The sequence below is a fragment of the Eschrichtius robustus genome, chromosome 6 (genome assembly GCF_028021215.1).
Source record: "Eschrichtius robustus isolate mEscRob2 chromosome 6, mEscRob2.pri, whole genome shotgun sequence".
Classification (NCBI taxonomy): Eukaryota; Metazoa; Chordata; class Mammalia; order Artiodactyla; family Eschrichtiidae; genus Eschrichtius; species Eschrichtius robustus.
The window spans coordinates 139,424,124-139,447,047 of NC_090829.1; the positions used below are offsets into that span (position 1 = coordinate 139,424,124).

The 22,924-nt window shown below is 41.1% G+C and overlaps 1 protein-coding gene across 6 annotated transcripts in view; it reads left to right on the forward strand.

Annotated features, from left to right (window-relative positions):
• The first annotated feature begins 16,718 nt into the window (after window positions 1–16,718).
• Window positions 16,719–22,924, forward strand: part of DYRK1A (dual specificity tyrosine phosphorylation regulated kinase 1A) — a 150,185-nt gene continuing 143,979 nt past the window's right edge. For 2 of the 6 annotated variants that reach the window (XM_068547075.1, XM_068547080.1), the window contains exon 1: window positions 18,419–18,502. The gene's annotated coding sequence lies outside the window, so the exon portion shown is untranslated. Of the gene's footprint in view, window positions 17,057–18,347; window positions 18,503–22,458; window positions 22,503–22,924 lie in introns of those variants that run through there. The other 4 variants (XM_068547077.1, XM_068547076.1, XM_068547082.1 and 1 more) reach the window with 4 other exon arrangements.

Below are 22,924 nucleotides of genomic sequence, written 5' to 3' on the forward strand. Positions count from 1 at the left end.
GTATGTACTTATTGCCGTATAGTTACTTGTTTTCTGGTTGTTTTTTATAGTTCTTCTCTGTTTTTTCCTTCTTCTTTTAGCTTACTCCCTTGTGGTTTGATGATTTTCTTTAGTGGTATACTTGTGTTCCTTTCTCTCTTGTTTTTATGTATCTATTGTAGGTTTTTGTTTTGTGGTTACCATGGGGTTCACATATGTTGACCTAAAACTATATCAACTTGTTTTAAATAGGTAGTCATTTAAGATCAAACACATTCTGAAAAATTTACATTTTTTACCCCCTCCTCCACTTCTTGTGTTTTTGATGTCATATTTTACATCTTCATGTTTGTCCCTTTATTAGTTATTGTAGTTATAGTTGATTTTACAGTTTTTTGTCTTTTAATCTTTGTCCTAGCATATTTAAGTGGTTGATCCTCTGCCTTTACTATATATTTGCCACTTTGATTTTTTAAAAAATACTCAATAAAAGTAGTAGATGGGTACTTCCACAATATGATGAACTTAAATCTCTACCTATATGCAGCATGAAGCTTAATGGAGAATGCTCAAAGCATTGCCATCCAAGTCAGGGCAAGATAAAGATGTCCTGTATCATAACTATTACTTGACAGTTTTCTGAGGGTCCTATTTATGCAAATTTTTTTTGCAGATTATATGATTGTTTACAGAGGAAGCCCAAGAGAATCAAAAGAAAAAGTATCATGAAGAATAAAAGAATTCTGTGAGGTGGTCAGGTAAAATTTTTATATAAGGAAATCGGTAGCCTTCCTGTATACAAAAGATAACTTAGCTCAAAGTGGTTGCTATCAAGTGCTTTTTCAAAATCTATAGAAATGGTCAATTATTTTTCTCTTTTAATATTTTAATACTGTGAATTATTTTAATAGATTTTAAAATGTTGACACACCCTTTAATTCCTTGGTCATTGTAATAGTCATGCAAGGTTTCATTTAGAATTCTTGTGCTGTCAGTCTTAAAAGGTATTTCTTTGTAGTTTTCTTGTTTATGCTATCATAGTTGGGTTTTTGTTTTACATTAAGCTAATATCACACACACAAAAAAAGACTTGAGATTTCCTTCACTTTATAATCTAACAATTTGGATAGAATTGAGTTATCCATTCCTTTAGGGTTTATTTGATTGAATCCCATGGTTAAACCTCTTGGCATTTTTCCTGAGAGGATTTGTCTGTTTTGGTTTCCTTTCTCTTATTAATTAACAAATAAACCTTTCTGAGTCACTGAGTTTTAGGTATGTCTCCTGTAGACAGTTTGGCTTAGTGATCCAAACTGAGAATATTTTTTCCGTAGATATCACATTGTTGACTCCATACTATAAGCATACTATAAGAAATTAGTATATTTTCACTTCATTCATCTCCCCTGTCCCTTCCACCATGTAATTCTACTTAAGTACAAGATTTTTAAAACATGTTTGCTTTTATATATTTAAATATGCTTATACCTCATTTAATAGGTTTAAATGATGTTATCTTTTTATCTCTGGTTATAAAAAAATTTTAAAAACCTATTTTCCATCTTCTTTCCACATTGCCCACACTTAGTTTCTAAGTTATTTCACTTCTAAAGTCTTAAGATTTTTAGTGTTATTATTCAGTTTGTTATATACAATCTCTCTGTTATATTCTTAAATGGATTTAATGCTCATTAATGCTTTGTATGTGGTTCTGCTATCTCTTGGTTGGCTGAAGTTCATTCTGTGTAATTTCTTTAAACAGCACTCATGGGAATTACAGATCTAGGTGTAAAATTCTTAGGTTATGCATACTTTCCTTGAGAATGCTAGGAATGCTCATGGAATGTTACTGTGGAAAAGTCTGAGGTTAGATAGATACAGATATATATATATATATATATATATATATATATATATATATATATATTCACCACCTGAGGACAACTCCAGTTTATGCTGTTGTACCAATATAATGATGACTAATGCCCACCCACTTTCACTCACAAGTGTCCCAGTTAGGACAACAAATTATATGGTCACTCTATATATAGATAACATGATATTTTTACAGGATGTCTAAAGAATTATTTATCTTTGAAGACCAGAAACCTTAGAGATTATGTCTTCATAATTATCTTTTTTTGTGAGTTTTTTTTCTGGAACAAGGTATTCCTTATAATCTGCAGGTTGAATTTCTCTTTTGTTTTTGGAAAGTTGTCTTGAATTATATCTTTAAATATTTCTCTACACTCCTTCCTCCCTTGTTTTTTTGTTTTTTCTAATGGTATGAAGGTTATGCAGGTTGGATCTTCTTTGTCTTCCATATGTAAAACATATTCTCTCTAATCCTTTTAAAATACTTATTCTTTTTTATTTCATTTTTTCTTGCTTTTCTCTTTCTTATTCTCTATATGCTTTATTATATTTTTCATAGTGTTCATTCTCTTGTGTGTTGCTTTTAATTGGACCTTCACTTCTAGGATTACTTTTTCAATTTCTTTTCTAAGCTTTCATTTCTTTGGCTTGTATGGACACTTCCCTGAGCTCTTACATGTCTATTTGTGTTTTTGTATCACAGAGGAAACAGCCTAATTAGGCTTTTGTAATTCAGTTTCATCTGTTCAGAACCAATTTCACCTACTCTGTCACAATTTTCATCTGCTCCATGGCAATATTTTTCTATTTAATGTTTCATATTTTCCTTTTTTTTCTTTTCATCATGTACTTATGGCACTATAATTACATAGATTCTATTTTAATTCAGTTTTAAATTGTGAATTTTGCTTAAATAAACAGAAGTTTTTATGGACAACAAATTTCAGAAGGTTTAGATGGAGGAGGAGCCAGAGTTATGTTCCTGAGTATTAGACAAAGTGCTGTGTGCCTGAATGTACTCTTTCAGCATTTACTTCTCCAAGCCATCAAAGATCAGCTCTGCATTGCTGTTCACAATGCTGAGTCTCTCTGCTACACCATCCTCACCAACAAGATGGCTCCTACAAATTATATGACTTTTCCATGTGATTCTTTATTCAGTACCACACTCCTTGCTTATCAAGTATCTGTGTCCATTTAAACTATTAAAATCACAAAATGATGACACTGGAAAAAAAAATCGAGGAAATACAATGGAGTTATACATTTCTTTGATTTACCAAAAGAAATTAGTAAAAGAAAAAGAAACAAAGGGACAAGGAACAGACGGCATAAGTGCAAACAAATAGCAAGGTGGAGGCATAAATTCAGTCATATCAGACATTAAATTAAAATGGATCAAATTATAATTCAAAGGCAAAGATAGTCAGGCTCAATAAGAAAAGATCCAATTATATACAATTTCACAGAGTTACACTTTAAATATAAAGGCAGAGTTAGGCTGAAAGTGTAAAGATGGAAAATTACATACTCTGTAAACGTTAGCTAAATAAGGTTGGTCTGGCAAATTAATATCACAAAAAAAGATGGAAAGGCAAGAAGTTCTAGTGGTGATGAAGAGGGACATTTCACAATATAAAAGGTGAATTCAATAGGAAGACATAAGAATCACAAATGTATGTGTATCTAATAACATAGCTTCTAGATATGAAAAGCAAAATTTTACAGAAATTAAAGAGCAATAAACAATCCACAATCACAATAAAGACAAATCTACAATCACCTCTCTCAATAACTAATAGAACAGGCAAAACGATCAGTAGGAACACAGATTTCAATGGCATTAATAGTCAAGTTGACCCAATTGATGTTTATAAAACACTTCACCTAACAGTTGCAGAATACACACTATTTTCAAGTGCACACGAAATATTCACCAAAATAGACTATACATTGAGCAACAAAGCAAGTCTTAAAAAATTTCAAAGGATTGAAATCACACTGAGAATATTCTCTTACTATAGTGGAATTAAAGTTGAAATCAATAACAAAAACTAACTAGTTATCTATAAATATTAAGCCACACATTCTTAAATAACCCATGTGTTAAAGAAAAAGCACAATGGATTAGAAATATCTTGACTTGAAATGAAATTAAAATATAATCCATCAACATGTGTGGGGTATAGCCAGAGCAGGGCTTGACAGGGAAATACATTGTTCTAATGTGCAAACTAGAAGACAAGGTGAAAGCTAATTACCTAAACTTCAATCTGAAAAGGCTTAGAAAAATAAGAGCAAATTTAACCAAAAGTAAGTAGCAGGAAAGAAATACTTTTAAAAAGGCCCTAAACCAATGAAATGGAAAAACAGAACTGCAATAGACAAGAATCAAAATGACCACGAATCAACATGACCAATCTTTTTTAGAAGATTAAAAAAATAATATAATGTTTACAAGACTGATGAATAAAAATGAGTGAAAACACAAATTATCAATACCAGTCATGAAAACTTAGATATCACCAAAGATCCTACAGATAAGAAAAGGATAATAAGAGGAAATTAAGAGCAACTTTATGTCAATAAATTTGACAGGTTAGATAAAATGGAGAAATTATTTGAAAAAATCAATTTATCAAAAACTGATACAAGAAGGAGTGTAATATCTGAGTATTCTCATATCGTTTAAAGAAATGGAATCTGTTATTAAAAACAGTCCCTCTACAAAAACTTCAGTCCCAACTGACTTCACTGGTAAATTCTTTTGAAAATTTAATGAAGAAATGATACCAATCTTATATAACTCTTTCACAGGAAGGAGAAAAGGGGAATATTTCCTCACTCATTTTATGAGGCCAGCATAACGTTGAGAACAGAACCTGATAAGAACATTGTAAGAGAGTTACAGACTGATATCTCTGATGAACACAAAAATCTTAAACAAAAAATTAGCTATTATTAACAAAAAATCACTAGCAAAATAAAGGAGGAAAGCCATACGATCCTCTCAATAGATTCAGAAAAGTCACTCAGTGGAATTCAACACCTGTTCATCACAAAAACACTCAGTAAAGTAGGAATAGAAGGAAACTTCCTGCATTTGATAAAAGTGTCTGAAAAGCCTATGGCTAATATATGAAATTCTGAATCGTGAAATACTGAATGCTTTTCCCTCTAGGATCAGGCGAGACAAAAATGTTTGCTATCACCACTTATATTGAACATTATACTGAGGTTCAAGTATGTACAATCATGGGAAAAAAGAAATAAAAAGCACACAGTTTGAAAATGAAGAAGTAAAAGTATTATTTACAGACAAGAAGTTGTGTACACAGAAGATCTAAAGGAATTTACAATCTATTAAAACTAATTAATGAATTAAGCAAAACTCTGGGGTACATGGTCAATATACAAAAATCAATTCTTTCCATATGTTTGCCACAAATTAATCAGAAAATGAAATGGTAGAGTTAGAAAACTGTTTTAAGGAGCCACTCAAACATAACTGAGGACACTTACTTGCCCTTATTCCTTGCTAAAGCCTGTATTGATCACTGGTATAAGAAACATGAAAGATACTCTAGCAAAAATTTCTGTATAAATGTAAAGCGGTATTGTTGGTAATGTTATCATTGCAGATTGTTTTCGAGGGGAGAACTTTACACAGGAAGTACAAGCAAAATTGAACCATGAGCAAAGTATGTTATTACCTTCAGGGCATCCTTAACTTAAACCAGATAATTATTCACAGGTTCAGAAACCTCTGGGACAAGAAGCCATGGCTATAAGCCAAGAGAGAAAAAATTGGATATTTCCTTCATACCCATTGATGAGAAGAAAAGCAATTAGAGAGTAGATCATTTAAGTAAAGGAAGATGGGGAAACACCATCAAGTTGGTATCCAGCCAATTATTCAACCAGATGATAGTATAAATCATGCAACAAATATTCTCTTGCTTACCCCAAAGTTTCAGGAGTTGGCTCATTGAGTTTTTAGCAGTAACGAATTGGAGAGGCGAGTCAATCTACACCTCCCACCTCTGTCCTTCTCACAGATGAGAAAATGGCAGCCTAGGTGGGCTATGAGATTTGCCCCAAGTTGACCCACTTAACTGCAGAGTCGGGGGAGAGGCAGGCCACCTGATGCCCAGTCCAGGGCTCTCTCCATCTCTTCTGCCTTCCTTCTATCATGTTTTGAGAGAGAATTTACAAAGTGTTTGCAGCAATTTGAAGGAAATAACACCAGCACTAAAGGTGGCCTGAGATCACCTACAGTCTTGAACCTGGAGGCTCCCCTGTAGGGGTGGAAGGACTTTCTCCCCACCTTCCTAGGTTCGATAGCTGGGCCTTTGAAATAAACTGACAGCAGGCAGATTGAAGAAAAAAAGCATAAAAGAAATGCCAGCTCCACCATTTTGTAGTATTCTTAAGGCACTAAAATGCCAGGATATTAAAGTAGAATAGCCAGGAGTTAATTCTTCCATCATACCCATGACGTCGTATTAGAGTATATTTTCTGATCAATGGATCTCCAAAGGGATTGGAATTATTTGCCCTGGAGAGAGAAAAGCAAGTATGATATGCTGTTCACAACTTTGTGTATTAAGGGTGTGCTTTTTTTTTTTTAAAAAGGCGGTCTAGACAGTGAGTATTCAAACATAAGTAAATGGAACAAAAAACCAGAGATCTCAACTTGTCAAACCAGAACTCATCTTCTTCCTTAACTGGCTCTCTTAGGTGACGCTTTCATGGATCCAGCCACCATTTTTAACAAATTGAATTATAAGTTACCTACAGTGAAGTGCATTATTATTAACTGACCCCACATGCATTTGAGTGTCTGTTCTGTGTCAGATACCCTGATCAGTGCTGGGGATACAAAGATGAATCAGACTGGGTTCCAATCCTGACAGAGTCTAAGACTGGTGGAGGAGACCAACAAAGAGACAAATAAACTATAACATGATCAGTTCTAGGGAAGAAAGGAAGGAGTAGATGAACCTTGTCTGGGGGAATCCCAGGTCTGTGGCCTGAAGCTTCTCACTCTGTATATATACTCTTTTGGGTTCATCCACCATTCCAGCTTTAATCTTGTGACCTTGAGTGCCTGGGAGTGAGTGCACAGGAGAATTGCAGGAGGAAAAATTTGTGTAAAGATTGTTTCTCATGAAGGGGTTCAGGACACACCACCCTAAACATGTTGCTTTCGGATATTATTTTGAGCTGAAGCCACTGGAAAGACAGCTCACGCGGGGAGATTTCTCTGAACTCCCCTCATCTGCCTAAAGTCAGATTCTCCAAAAGAAACTCAAATGTCATAAGTGCCCCCCCCCAGAAGTGTCATCAGCAGGGAAGACTGACCGTTATCCCAGGAGAAGAGACCAAAAGTCAACACCACACCCAAACGTCCTCAGAAACTATCATATCTCCCATCTGTTCCTCTAAGGGCCCCTTCCTCTCTCCTGAAAATCATTTGCTCTCGCCTAAGTTGGCTACACCCTCCCTCCCCTTCTCCTGTTGATGGTATTTAAGCTCAAATCACACCAATTTACTGAGCATTCACTTTTTTTCTTGTGATGCCCCATGCACATAATATTAAAAATAAATAAGTGTGTGCAGCTTTGCTGCTTACAATCTGCCTGCTATCTGTTTATTTCAAAGGCCCAGCTATCAAACCTAGGAAGGTGGGGGGAAAGGCCTTCTTCCCCTACAGGGGAATCTCCAGGTTCAAGACTGTTGGTGAGCTCAGGCACCTTCAGTGCTGGTGTTATTTCCTTCAAATTGCTGCAAACACTTTGTAAATTCTCTCTCAAAACCTGATGGAAGGAAGGCAGAAGAGATGGAGAGAGCCCTGGACTGGGCATCAGGTGGCCTGTCTCTCCCCCGACTCTGCAGTTACTGCTAAAAACTCAGTGAGCCAATTCCTGAAACTTTGGGGTAAGCAAGAGACAATATTTGTTGCATGATGATTTGTACCATCATCCTATTGAATAACTGGCTGGATACCAACTTGATGGTGTTTCCCCATCTTCCTTTACTTAAATGATCTACTCTCTAATTGCTTTCCCGCTCTTAAATGGGTATTAAAGAAATGTCCAATTTTTTCTTTCTTGTTGTTGGAGCTGGTGTCTATCAGAGCCCCCTCCTCCCCCGCCCCCCCACAAATCAATTGCTTGGACAGAGCTGGAGGTACAGAGAAAGTCTTTTGTAACATGGAATCGAAATCCAGGCATAGGAAGCAGATGAAGGAAATTTTAATGAGAAGGGAGGCTATGAGAATAGTTCTCAAGAACTTAGTGAAGTAAAGGAAACAAATACTTGTTGGATGCCCGCTAGACTCCTGGTATTCTGGGCTTACTGCCACATGTTTATTTCTGAAATGAGACGTGGGAAGAGGCCTATTTTATGATATTCCCAAGATTTAGAACCTGAGTCATTAGGTTAAAAACTATAGGGACATAAGGTCTATTTTTTTCTCCTAATCACCAATAATTCATTGTAGAAAATTTGAAAAAAGGCACAAAAAAGAGAAATATCACTTATAATTGTACCACCCTACGATAAATATTACAAAAATTTATTTTAATATATATAATTTTAATTACAAAATTGAAGTCATACCAAATCTACTACTTTATTTATTCTTTTATTATGTGTTCTATTTATTTTGACATGATTTTTTAAAAATATATCTATTTATTGGGTGCACAGGATCTTTGTGGCAGCGTGCGGGCTCCTTTAGTTGCGGTGTGCGGGCTCATTTAGTTGCAGCATGTGGGCTCATTTAGTTGTGGCACAAGGGATCTAGTTCCCTGGCCAGGAATCGAACCCGGGCTCCCTGCATTGGGAGTACAGAGTCTTAACCACTGGGCCACCAGGGAAGTCCCTAGTTTGACATGATTTGCCACATTTTTTAGTCAAGCCCCCACTGCTGGACATTTAGGTTGTTTCCAATGTTTCAACTTAAGGATGCCCTCGAGGGGAGTTGCTTGAAGGGTGGTGGGTTGGCCAGGGCAAGTGTTGAAAGAAAAGGAGACGTTTAGCCTGAGAAAAACTAGATTCAGGTGGGAAAATCACGGCTTTCTTCCAATATTTGAAGGTTGGTATTTGGAAGAGGAGTGAGACTTGGTCTTTGTGGTCCCAAAAGAGTGGGTGGAAAGTGTGAGGGGGTCAATTCATGGTGTGTACAGTTAAGGGCAGCTTCAGGAGGTAGTGAGTTTCCAGCTCATGAAGATGTTTAAACGCAGACTAAAAATCACTTACACTTACAGTAGAAAGACCTGAGAGTTTTGAAAACACAGAAGAAGTAATTTATTCATTATTTTTTGAAGCGGAAGATGTCATGGAAAAGGCTTCAAAAGCAAAAATTTGGAGGCAAATCTATTATTTATTATTATTTGTATCAGGGCCTAATATTTATATAATAATTTACAGTTCACAAAGTATTAGAAAGAATCCCTCTTTTAAAATGAGAGAACAAAGTTAGGGATGCAGGCTTTTTTTTTGGTAGTAGTAGCTTTATTGAAGTATAAATACATACAATAAACTACACATACCTAAAGATAAATAAATAAAATTAAATAAAATGAGAGAACAGATTCAGAGAGGTTAAGTAAGCCACCCAAGTTTCTACAGCTGGGAGGTAGTGGAGCTGGACCAGAGGCTCACGTTCACAGTCTCTACAACCACTCACTTTTCCACTTGCTATTATTACTCTGTTAAGGTCAGCAGTCCCTTCTTGAAAGTCCAGACTCACAGGACTTTGCCTGTGCCCTGCTTCACTGCAAGGCAATGAAAATGTCCCCAATGACTAATGTGAACAGAATGTCGCTGTACAGCTAACAGGTAAGGTCTCCTGTGTGTCCTTTCTACACCACAGCAGCGACTTCACGATTAGGGGTCTGACAGGTGAGGGCGGGGCTCCTTCCCACTCTAACATCCTAGGATTCCATGATGTCTCAGGTGCCGTCTGCTCAGGACGGGGCCCCCGTCCCTGGCGGTCTGAATGACTATACCTGCCACATTATCCCTCTGTCTCATATATACCTTCGACCCTGTCAACTCAGACCCCCGGAACACTGGGCTTTGAGCCTCCACTCTTATCTGTCTAGCTGGAAAGCACATAGCCCAGGAAATTATTCCTGTTTCTGGCATCCACCCCGAATCCTTGCCTTCCTCTTAGTCTGTTTGCTCTTGGCGCACTGAAGTGAAATGTCAGGTTCCCTTTTGGCTCCAGGAAGTTGCCCAGCATCATCTTCCGGTGAGCGACTCCCAGCTGCACTGCTGGGGGACCCTCCCCACCTGGCCTTTCTAGCAAAGCAAGTCAGCGGGTCCCATGATATTGACCCACTTCCCTGGAAACACCTCTGGGTTTATAACTCTCCCACGCAGGCTCCCTCCCAATCTGCAGGAAGCCTGCATCCACCGTGGGACAGAGAGGAAGGCCGGAAGCAGATGGCCACCCCCTTTCAAGCCCAGAGTGAAGTGGGCTTCTCTTGCTTTTAACCATTTCCCGGTTTCAGCTGTTTCGCAATTCTATGGTGACTCCATTCTTACAAAAACATTTACTTGGTTGCCAGTATATTGCAAGCACTGGGGGTAAAAAAAAGCCAAGTGAGCTAGGTCTCTGCCCTTGAAGAGCTTCCTTTCCTCCTGGCAGACGGAAAAGGAAACCTACGATGAAGATGCAGGAAGAGAAATGCTTTGATGAGGGAATGAGACCTTCCAAAAGAGAGAACAGTGCTCTGGGGGCCTCAGTTTGGCGGTGCCTCTGCCAAGAAGGCCTGAGGGTCAGATCATGAGAGGACTGGGTGACAAACTGAGGAGTAGGAGTCTTATCCCCAAAGCAGTGAGAGCCCTTTAGGTGTTTAGCAGGTGATATTATACTGAATTTGAGAAAGAGTCCTCTGCAGCCCTGAGGAGGAGGGGGAAGGAGGAACCAGCCGAGAGGCTGGGAGGGGGCTTTTACTCTTTATGTCATTCTTTTCTGTTCTGTTTGGATTGTCAAACCATAAGCTTGAATTGTTTTTATTTTTAAAATAAACAGTCATTATAATGGGATTAGTGGTTCCTTTTGTCTTAGTCTTTATACTCTTTATGTTATAGATTTAAAAAGGAAACATAATAAATAATTTTTGCTTTTAAAATTCTGGAATTGCTTTCAGACATGGGAAGGGACAGGCGTGTTTGTTGACCTTCACAAATGGTTTGGCTATTTGACTCTGCCCTTAAGCTGCTAATAGTACAAGCAGACAGAAGGCTGTTATTTTTGTGTTTGGGATATAGAAGCTAAAAGACTCAGCCACACAGAGTCGCTGCCTAAACCCCTGTCCAATGAGAATGCCCTAATCTATGGCTTCTCAAACTGGAGGTACTTGGGGTGAGCTGCGGACTGTGCAGGAACACTGGTTTGAGAAACACTGATGAAATAGAACTAGCTCCACGGTGATCACTAACATTACAGTATCTTCAGTGGAATCTTCTTCTTCCAGCTTTGCCCTGCAACAATCTTTCCTCCAGCACTAGAGAAATTCTATCCATTTTAAGATCAGAAGAGAACATTTCCCACTTCTATACAAATCAATGGACAGTTTCTCGTAAAGTTTCATGATTGCCAAAAACCTCATGTAGGAAAACAGGAAGGAAATAGCAGTAGATCATCATTCATTTAACAATACAAAACAAAACAGTATTTATGGTATGCCAGATATGGTGATATAAAGATGAAAATATAGGAACCTTGCCCTAAAAGCACTTATAGTTTAGACATGCAAATACAATGTAATAAAGTAATACCACTGCTATACCCACATAAATATCTTTTGCACTGAATTGAAGCAAACATTGGAAAATAGCAGGAAATGGACATACCAAAAAACACTGTAGGAATATTAAATGATGTCCACTACATACCTACATTAAAATGCCAAGAAAATAGCCAAAGTTCTCCAAAACTGTTGAGCTAATGAACAATTGAAGTAAGTGGCCTTTGTAGATTTCTGGGCCTCCTACTTAATTTTTAATTCCATGTACTTAATTGTTTTTCACAGTTTCATTAGGGTATTTTTCCTCATCCTGTTAATTTCAAGGAAAGTATTATATATATATGAATCAATATGTTAAAGTGTATTTCTTTTCAAGTCTTGCCAAAATGTTGCAAAATACTGTTTCAAGATATCCCCAAACAGTGCAAATATCCAGTTTAATCCACAATTTCACATTTTCTATTCAACCTTTATCTTGATGTCACAGAAAAAGAAAATGTTAATGATAATTCATGAAATAATACTGGTAAACAGTCTTACATGTTAGGAAAGTAATGAATATTGCATGGTCCTCCTTTTAAAAAATGACAACATTAGAACCCCATCTTGGGATAAAACAACCTTGTAGGCAACCTTATGATGCTAGGATAATGGCAGCAGAGCACTTGGTCCCAGTGCCTGGTTAAGAGGAGGCAGGGACGCTGAGGGCAGTGAGGCTGAGAGCAGGAAAGAAGTCTGGGCTACATCCAAGGAGAGATGGCCAGAGGTAAATTGACTGTGGTGATGAATGTCTGGTGTTGATATCATATACTAGCTTAACAACAGCATATGGCCTGCCAGTTTTCTTTACTTCCTTTCTTCCCCCCCCCACCCCGCCTCCTTTCTCCTCCTCCCCTTTCTTCCCTCTCTCCTCCACCTCCTCCTTCATCCCCTCCCCGCTTCCTCCTTTCTTTTTCTCCTTCTCCTCCTCCTTATTCTTGGCAGTAACTAAAAAAAAAAGAAATCGATAAAAAGATGACATTATATATTTCCTTTTCCCCCAAATGGGCATAGGATATACACAAGCAGGGCACAAATAGCTAATAAACATATATATATATATATATATATATATATATATATATATATACACATACACAAAGAAGATACTAAATGGTCAAAGAAATGCAAATTAAAACAAGGGAGTGTGGTAGAGTGTGGGAAAAAGCCATTCTCACATACTACTTTTAGGAGTGCAAATCGGTGAAATCATTTCTGTGGGATATTTTCACAACATGAGTCAAGCCTTTTAAGGCTACATGCCCTTATACTAAGGAAATAACTAGACAGGTGTGTAAAATGTATATATGGGCTGTTTATGCAGCTTTATTTGTAATAACAAAAAAAGAGGAAAACTTCGTTAAAAAAAACTAGAGGAGCAATTAAATTAATTATGGTTCATTCAACTGGTGGAATACTTGTAGCTTTTAAAATAATTATCTAAATTTCAATTGATTAACACAAAAATTTGGTCACAACTAAGTAAAAAAGGCAAAAGGCATAAAAGGTACCTCTGTATGTTGTATGTGTGTGTGTGAGCTCATGTCTCCCTAAGAAAATCTGGGAGGACTTATTCCAGTATGAAACTAATAATAAGGTTTACCTCTGGGTGGTATCTATGAATAATCTTTACTTCTATTGTTTTCCATATTGTAAAACTATCTGTAATGACCATATATTACTTTTTTTAAAAAAATAAATTTATTTATTTATTTATTTATTTTTGGCTATGTTGGGTCTTTGTTTCTATGCGAGGGCTTTCTCCAGTTGCAGCAAGCGGGGGCCACTCCTCATCGCAGTGCGTGGGCCTCTCACTATTGCAGCCTCTCTTGTTGCGGAGCACAGGCTCCAGACGCGCAGGCTCAGTAGTTGTGGCTCATGAGCTTAGTTGCTCCGCAGCATGTGGGATCTTCCCAGACCAGGGCTCGAACCCGTGTCCCCTGAATTGGCAGGCAGACTCTCAACCACTGCACCACCAGGGAAGCCCCATATATTACTTTTATTTTTTGACTTTGGACCTCCACTGTGGAGAACTGAGTGTTAACTTTTCGGTCCATTCAGCATACTACATTTGTCAGCTTAAATAAGGCCCCTCTCTTGTTTTAATTTATTTTGTTTCTTTTTAATCTGTTTGATATACATGAATTACTTTTAAAATCAGAACAAACAATAAAGCTTGTATGAGGGAACAGTCAAGCACTCTCACTTGGAAGTCTGTGAGAAGAGCAAGGGTATCCTCACCACTGCCCAGCCATGAATTGTAAATTGTGCACCTTGTCACCTGGTATGAGGCGCAAAGATAGGATTCTTGGTTAACTTGTTTATCCTTGGAATGTTTGGGTTGTAACTCCCAGTGGGGTTCCAACTACTGAACTTTTGGGCTTAGTATGGTACACCACCAAGAGTGGTCGTGAGCAGATTTGGAAACCAGCAAAAAAACCCTGGCATCTTGACTTAGATCAGTGTTATCAGTCTGCCGGGACTGCCATAACAGTCCACCAACCAGGTGGCTTTGACCACAGAAATGTATTGTCTCACAGTTCTGGAAGCTAGAAGTCCAAAACAGAATCTTGTTCCAAGCCTCTCTACCAGTTTCTGGCAGCCTCAGGTGTAGGTGGCGTTCTCCCTGTGTCTTCACATCATCTTCCCTGTGTGTGTCTGTGTGTTCAAATTTTACCTTTTTATAAGGACATCAGTCATTGGATTAGGGCTCACTCCAATGACCTTATCTTGATTACCTCTGTAAAAACCCGATCTCCAAATAATCTTGGATTATTTTGGTGTGGTGGAAAGAACATAGGCTTTGCAGTTACACATGAGTTTAAATCTTGGCTTCACCACTTACTGGTGGTATGACCTTGGGAAAGTTATTTAATTATTCAGGACTTGATTTCTCACTGGTATAATGGGGATGTAAAGTTGCTGAGGTTTAGAGATACCCTAGAATGTGCTGGGTATGTGCAGGCTGTTACCATCTGTGATTTGGGGGTCTTTGCTTGTAGACGTTAATTTCTATGACTAGATATATTTGTAATACATCTGTCAGTGGACCTGATGGGAAGATTCTCAGATGAGAGCAAGGATTTAATCGCTGAACCTGGTCAAGACTAAACTGGCATCTATACCAGAGTCCTTCCTGCCTACATGTGTTCACGTGTTTGGGATCAGCATAATTCACAGGTTACTTTTTAGGTGAAGCCTGTATAAAACCATTTTACAGCATTCCAACCTGGACATGACAGCTTATTGATCAATGTTGTTTAAGGCTGTCATACTGGGAGGAGGGATGGTGGTGGTGGTGGGGTGGAGGGGGGAAAGGGTGCAGCCTTCTACATATGAAGACCAGCAATGCCTTCTATTACTGCATGACTATAAGCTCAAGATTCTGCTTCACCCTGATAACCTTCTAGATGGACTTGACTGAAGACAAGGTCACGTTTCTTGAGACATTGTCATATTCTTTTCAGGTTATCTAGAAGATTACTTATGCAAGTTCCCTTCATTACCAGCAATAAAACTTTTTTTAAAATAAATTTATTTATTTTTATTTTTGGCTGTGTTGGGTCTTCATTGCTGCACAAGGGCTTTCTCTGGTTGTGGTGCGCGGGCTTCTCATCGCGGTGGCTCCTCTTGTTGCGGAGCACGGGCTCTAGGCGTGCGGGCTTCAGTAGCTGCAGCATGTGGGCTCAGTAGTTGCGGCACGCGGGCTCAGTAGTTGTGGCTCGCGGGCTCTAGAGCGCAGGCTTAGTAGTTGCGGTGCACGGGCTTAGTTGTTCCATGGCATGTGGGATCTTCCTGGACCAGGGCTTGAACCCGTGTCCCCTGCATTGGCAGGCGGATTCTTAACCACTGCGCCACCAGGGAAGTCCCACCAGCAATAAAAAATTGACTCAAATTTAATTTAGTGTTAAAGGTTGCAGATGCTTAAGTGTCCTGATAGAAGTGAAACTGTGGTGAACGGGGGTGGGTTTGGCGGTGGGAGCACGGAGAAGAGAAGCAGGAGGGAGGAAGGAGTTGGTTGTATAGGTGGAAGTGTAAGTTTGGGCAGAGTTAAGATTGCAATCTCTCACCCCAATAGGGACACTCTTCGCCACTTCCTTCAAAACAATCAAGTTGAATGTGGACTTCAACTGCATTACTAATTTTGAAAAAGTCGGCACTCTAAAAGAACTTTTGATAGGCATGGTAGCTTTTGATACCATGAGAATCAGTCTGAAGTAAGTTATTTGCCTACTTTTTGCCTAATTTATCTTAAGTTTAGTCTGGTTTCTTTCATGGCCTGTGCTAATTTGAATGGTTGCCTTAGTATATCAAGGTTCTAATAACTGTAGGAGGGAAACATTTGTTGGAAAAACTCAAGTGTCTTTTCTCCAGTCACACAGGATAGAGACCAGTATTTATAACGGGGTTGTTTTTCCTTTTTTTTCTTTTGATTTGTACTAAAAGATTAAAAACATATTTTTTATTGGAGTATACTTGATTTAAAATGTGTTAGTTTCAGGTGTACAGCAAAGTGAATCAGTTAGACATATACATACATCCCCTCTTTTTTTTAGATTCTTTACACCTGTAAGATTGTATCTGCAGCCATTGTACTTATGAACGGTTTAAGCTTAAGAAAAAATTGATATGAACATTATCATAAGATTGCAAAAACAAGCTTAGAAATAAATCCATAAACTGGTGACTAAGAGTAAAATAGTATCTATAATATCCTTTTTACCATAATATTAAATGCCATTTTACTAGGCTTGGTACAAAATATAATTTCAGACAGTGGCTGTCTACTAATTACACAGTAGCCAGCACAGCAGGGCTACTAGCATACCTAGGTTTTAATGCCTGGGGAGCACACCTCGCAATATTTAGTCAGGCAGAAGGTCTAGATAAAACAAAGATAAACCACGGCCAGAATACTAATAAATTGTGGGCGGATCTAGAATCTGGAAACTGAGACGGTACATGAAAAAGAAAATCAGGGAGTTGGACAAAGATACAGTAACAGCTTAAGACGATTAATTTTCGGGGAATTCCGACGGGGAAGGAACGCTGTGCCCGGAAAGGCGGGAGGGGGGGTTGAAATCCGTGGGAATGCCTGGGAGAGCCTGCACAGTCTAAAGATGTTATGATGGCTCCGTCCATAATTTCTGTACGCTTGCATTGGCCGCCTCAAAGACCGAGCGACAGGATTTAATCAAGGTGTCAGCCGCAGGGGCATCCTGAATGCGGGCGAAGCGTCCGGAATTCCTGAGATGTCTGAAACGCGGAGGCGGCCTCTTCCCCACCCCCCGCCGCAGCCTCCGTGGGCATTTTCCGGCGAGGGGGGCACGCGAGCCCTTCGAAGAACAGCTTAAACACGCGGACGTCCGCGGCTGGCGCGCTCCCCGGGGATGAAGGTGAGAGCCCCCGGCCCGGGCGCGCGGGGGGTGGGTTCCCCGGGTCCCCGCGCGGCCTCAGAGTCCGGCCCCCCTCCCCCCGGGGCGGGCGGGGCTGCGGGCGCACGACGCGGAAGCTCTGGGCTCCGAGGGCGGTGGCGCGGGGGCCGCGCGCGCTCTGCGGGCCGCAGTCGGCGCGGGCGCGGCGGGCGCGGCGGGAGCGGGGCGGGGCGCGGCCGGGCGGCCGGGGAAGAGGCGGGCGCTCGCGCACAGGCCGGGGCGCCGCCTCGCCCCCCTTCCTCTTCCCCTTCCCTACCTCGGCCTGGCCATCCCCCTCTTCTCCCCTCCCCCGAGCGAATCACGCGCCCTCCTCTGACACTCGTAGCGGGCCCGAACTCCGAATTTATCCTTCACGTGACCTGAGGGGGTTGGGTGGTTGGTTGGGGACGAAGGGGGAGAGGGAAAGGAGGGAACGGAATCTGCCGTTGCCCGAGCAACAGGCCCCGCCCGCCGGCTTGGGGCCGGGGGGCGGGAGGAGGACGTCAGCACGTCAGCCGGGGTTTTGCGTTTTGATTGACAGTTGCTATAGCGACCGGGTCGGTCCGTCGCCATTTTGTTGGTTGGTTTTTTTTTAAACCCTTTCGCTTCCCGCCCGAATAATAATAAAAAGCCCCATTGGAGTGAGGCGGGGGTGGCGGCGGCAAGAGCGGCGGGGGGATCCGGGGAGACTGCTGCCGTCGCTGCTGCTGATCGCGGCCCGGGACGGGCTCAGGGAGCGGACACCCCGAGCGGGGGGTGCGGGCGCCGCCGCCGCCGCCGCTTCTGCTGCTGTTCCTGCTGCTGCTGTTGGTGCCGCTGCCGCCGCCGGCGAGCGGGCGGGACCGGTGTGAGTGTGAGAGAGTGTGTGTGTGCGTGAGCGTGTGCGAGGACGAGTGTGCGTGCGTGTGTGTGTGTGAGTGTGTGTGAGTGTCTGTCTGTCTGTGCGGGGACTCGGGGGCGGGCGGTTCGGGCTCTCCTGGCGGAGGAGCCGCCGCCGCCGCCGCCGCTCGGGCCCCGGCGCTTCTCGCTGCGCAGGTTTGGAGCGCGCGCCATTTTGTGAAATTTACAAAATCCTCCTCGGGAAGAAGCCACCGGCAGCGGCCGCGACTCGGCGCCCGGCCTCGCCGCCGCCGCCGCCCTCCGCGCCGGGCCGGGCCTCGCGGCCCCGCCGCTGGGAGTCGGGGTCCGGGGACTGCGGTATTTGCCGGGGAGGGGGCTGTCGCCTCCCCGGCCCCGGGCGCCGCTGGAACCGCGAGCCGGAGAGAGACTGAGGAGGCTGCGGCTCCGCCGCGGAGCCGGGAGCGCCGGGGGCGGAGAGAGGAGGCCGGGGCGGCGCTGGCTGCGGAGGCCGCGGCGAGAGCGCAGCGGCGAGAGCCCGAGGCAGAGACTCACCGGAGGGAACGGCGCGAGCGCCCCGCCATCGTCCCGGTGAGTGTCCGGCCTGGCCCGGCCGCGGCCCCGGCCCCGCCCGGCCCGGCCCGGCGCCCGGCTCCCCCCGCGGCCTGCAGCCGGGCCCGTGCCGAGGCCGGCCGGGCGGAGGGAGGGACCTGCCATTTTAGGAGGAGGCGCCGCGGCCCGGGGCCGGCCGCCGGGGGAGGGAGCCCGACAGGCCCGGTCCCGGAGGAGAGGCGGGTGCGAGCGGAGGGAAAGTTGCGGAGGGTGGGAGATGGGGCCGCGGCCTCCCGGGAGCCGGGGTTTGGGGGCCGGAGAAAGCGCCAGACCTTCACTGGTCGCCCGAGCGAAGGGGAGGAGGTTGTCTTCCTCCTCCTCCTCCTCTTCCTCCTCATCCTCTTCCCCCAGCTCCTCCCTCGTCCCTCCTCTTGGTCCCCACCAGTGTGGGAACGGCCGGGGTTCTCCGCAAGGACAATGCGCGGGTTAAGAAAATGGGGCTGGCTGCCGGGCTAGGCGCCGGGGAAGGTCGCGAGCCCGGTCCCCGCGCGGCCCTTTGGGGTGTGTGCTGGAGCCAGGGCACTCGGCATGCTCCGAAGTTGTGCAGTGAGCGCAAGTGAGCCCGGCCACTCGAGGTGGATTGATGACCTGTTTAGCAGCTGGAGGAATTGGTGGCTGAGGATGCGTAAATTATAATTGATACCTGGGTATTGCAACGAAACTTCACAAGTCTTTTAATAGGCAGAGACCCACTCTCGCTTAGAGCCACCGGAGCTGCTGAATAGCTTCACACTTAGCGAAAGGCCCCTCCCTGGTCCGAAATAGTTAAAAATGGCAGAATTAGTGAGTGAGTGACTCTGATCACTTCTCTGTGCCTGTCGTCCAACCCTTGGATGATGTGAATCTTGTAATCTAGGTGCAGTACTTGAATGCCAGCACCATTTGGTTCTCGAATTCCGCCCAAGTTGTCAGGATATACACCTTGTAACATTGTTTTCACACTGATTTAAAGATTAGGATGAATAGTGCCAGGCACTTTTCTTCAGGGCCTTACGTGTATTAATTAAGTCGCTTATTCTCCCGGTAGGAACTGTTATCCATTTCACAGATGAGGAAATTGAGCGGTGACTCATCCAAGGTCATACAGCTGGGACCAGGAGTCTGTAGCCAGACTGGGCTCTTAATCACTAGGGTATAACTCATTATTATAAATGCTGGCAGATTTTGGAGCGATCTGTGTGTAATGCCTCAGGGTTCTAACCTAGAGCTTCTGTCCGCGTATAGTGTTTTGCATGGAATTAACTTTGTAGTTTGCGGAAGAGGAAGGGAAAGGTTGAGGTGAGGGCCTCTGAATGAAACTAACTTGTCAGCTTCTCCCCTGCTCCCAAGCAAACTACATAGACAATTTTTGAATGGAAGGAATTATTCTTCAGTGCGTTTTGTTCACACTTAAATTTAATTATAGTCATGTAAGTATTGATGAGTCATAAGAAAGTTTTGTGCAAAGTTATTTTTAGTTACTTTTTATCTTTGAATACTTAAGATTTTCTTTGTGATCCCTTACACTTTACATATACAAAGTATTTAAGAGTGGATATATTTAATATTTTGATTTTGGGGGCGTTTTCATAATTCAGTGGAATTACCTTTAGCTTTTGTTTTGTAAACTTCTCATATCTTGATTAGTTATGAGAATATTTTTTTCAGCTAGAGTGTAAATGTGGAAAGAGAATTAAAATTTCAGGTGCTAAGATTTTAAACGGAAGAAGATAGTTTCAAAGAGACTGCAGTTATGAAAAAAGTTCACTCAGTTATATTAAGATTTTTAGTATACATATGACTTACACTTAAAGTACCCCAGTGCTTTTGGAGGATTTGCCTTGGAATAACAGTGATGTTTATGGTGGCTGTCCAAATTCATTTAGACTTCAAACCTTGCCAAAAAGTTGAGTCCTGTCAATGTCTACAGCAAGTTGTAATGTAAAACTGAGTACAAAAAGTTCATAAGAAGCGTAAGCTCAGAAGTTATTTATCCTGGAAGGAAGGGTCACTCCTGTGTCTGTAAGGTGAAGACTCCTTTGAAATCTAAAAAAGATTATGGATTTGAATAGAATTAAGTGAGTGGATGGTCCTTATTGGTAGGGGTGGGAGATGGACTAAGTGATCTAGTGAGATCTTTGTTTTTGTTTGGAATATGGAATTTAGGTTTAAGATCGTTTCTTACATTTCTTTTAAAGACTTTTTGGTGGGATTTAATGGAAACTTAACAAGCATACATAGTTACTGTGTCCTGGGGATTCAAAAATTGAGTTAATCCAGCCTCTTTTAAGGGCACTAACATTCAAAACAAATGAAGATGTTCCATTGTAATGCAGCGTCTTGTTTGGGAATGTAGATGTTAAAAAAAAAACCTGGCTTAGAATTTTTTCCTCCTCTAGAATATTGTCTGATGTCTGCCCCTTAGTTTCATTTATGCAGATTTTTTTGTGTGTATGACTTAGAGACGTTGCCGTGGGGAGTGTGGTAAGTGCAACAACTGGTATTTAAAGAATTTACATAGGTTTTTGTAGAGCTACAAATCCCCGTGAAACCAAATTTAAGATAACTTGTTATAATACGTGGTGAGAGTGACCTTTGGCATATGTTTTGTTTTGAAACTATACAAAGAAAGAAGATGCTAATTTGTATTGAATCTTGGGTACTACTTGGAAACAAAACAAAAAAAAGCTTAGAAGTTTAGAATGCCCAGGGATATTTTCACATGCATGTTTATGCTTGGCAACTATCTAGTCATGGGGAGAAAACTTGAACAGAAGTAACTTTATTATGAGTGAGAAGGGAATTAATTGCCTTCTACGTGATCTAAAAATAAGCTTAATAGAAGAGGGGGCTTCATTTGTGACTTTATTTGTGGTAAGGTGTGTGTCAAATTTTCTTTGCTTTAACATTCACTTTTCTCTTGTCTCAAAGAACTTTCACATTTCCTACACGCCCACCCCCACCCGCAAGCAGTTTCTCTTTTTATCCCCCCCCCCGAGAAAAACTTTATCTAAACCCAGCAGAACCCCAAAACTTCCAGAGTCTTTATAAAGAACTTGATTTTTCTCTCCCAGAATTTTAGTAGTCTTAGAATTTTGTTGTATTACTATCAGTAATTTAAACTGTGAGCTAAGAATCACTATTTTCTGTTGAGTTTTTTTGGTGGTTTTACCTCCAGATACTTGTATTTTCTGCTTAGAAGTAAAGATATTACTTGAAACTATTAAACATGATCACCTGAAACTTGACACTTAACACACTTTGCCCTGTAAAGTGAAATGCGTGACTTTGTTACTTTTGTGTGAGCACCTTACATGTATACATAGTGGTTATGCTTTTTGAAAGACTTATTACCATATATTATTTTGACAATGGGCAATGTTTTGATGGCTAGAGAAATTATAGTAATTCATAACCCAAGGCGTGCACAGTTTTGGATTAAAAATTTTGGGGGAGGAGGTTAAAATTTGTGATTAATTACTTGGAAAAATCATCAAATTATTTTAAATTACCTAAAATTTCTCCCCAGTTGCCTCTAAATAAAGAAATCATTTGAAATCTTGTCTTATGTCAATGCTATAATGTTAAGCTAGAGCTGTGGAGTTTACCATTGGTTATGTGAAAGTGAAATGTTGACTTCACATGACTAAAGTAATTAATTTAAGGCTCATATTAGGCAATTAGAGACAAGTCTTGTTTCCTAACCTAGTGGCTACAGGCAGCCTTAGTTTCATTTTTTGATATATGAAAACAAAATGACTTGGAAATATTGCATTGTATAAACCAGCTAAATGTTTTTAAAAAGTTATGGTTTTGCTTTGAAATCCTACTTCCAGAGTCGTATAAAGAGTTAAAATTCTTTATTGGAGATAACTTGTGGTACATTGAACATCTAAGATAATGTGGTTCCTTGTAGGCATACTTTTTGCTAATACAGAACCATTTTGTCTTTTCAGCAATTGATTCTTCTCCCAGAGCTATGTATCCTCTCTTCTAGAAGGTGACTTTTAAAAGTTTGTAATACTGTTAAAGTTTTGTTTGTTTGATGGACATGTGCCCATATCTGATATATAGTGCATAATAGTTTAAAATGTATCTTTACTCTTGATGAATTATTTTCAGTTTTATCTCACCATAATTGAATTGCTTGTTCAAATTGATTTTGTGGAGAGGGGCTTAGTGAACTGGTTTAACATGGAATGAAACTGGTTTCAGCATCACCTCTATTTTAAATAACATACCTGTTCATTAAATAATCCCATTATTTCTCTAAGTATATAAAATTTCGACTGGAAAGAGTTTATTATTGTTTTAAGTTTTATGGATATTTGTGGTTAAGGTTGGCATTTTATTAGCACATGCATTTGGGTAAGAAGATGCTCAAATTGTGACATCTATCCACAATCTGCTTGATAGCAAGTT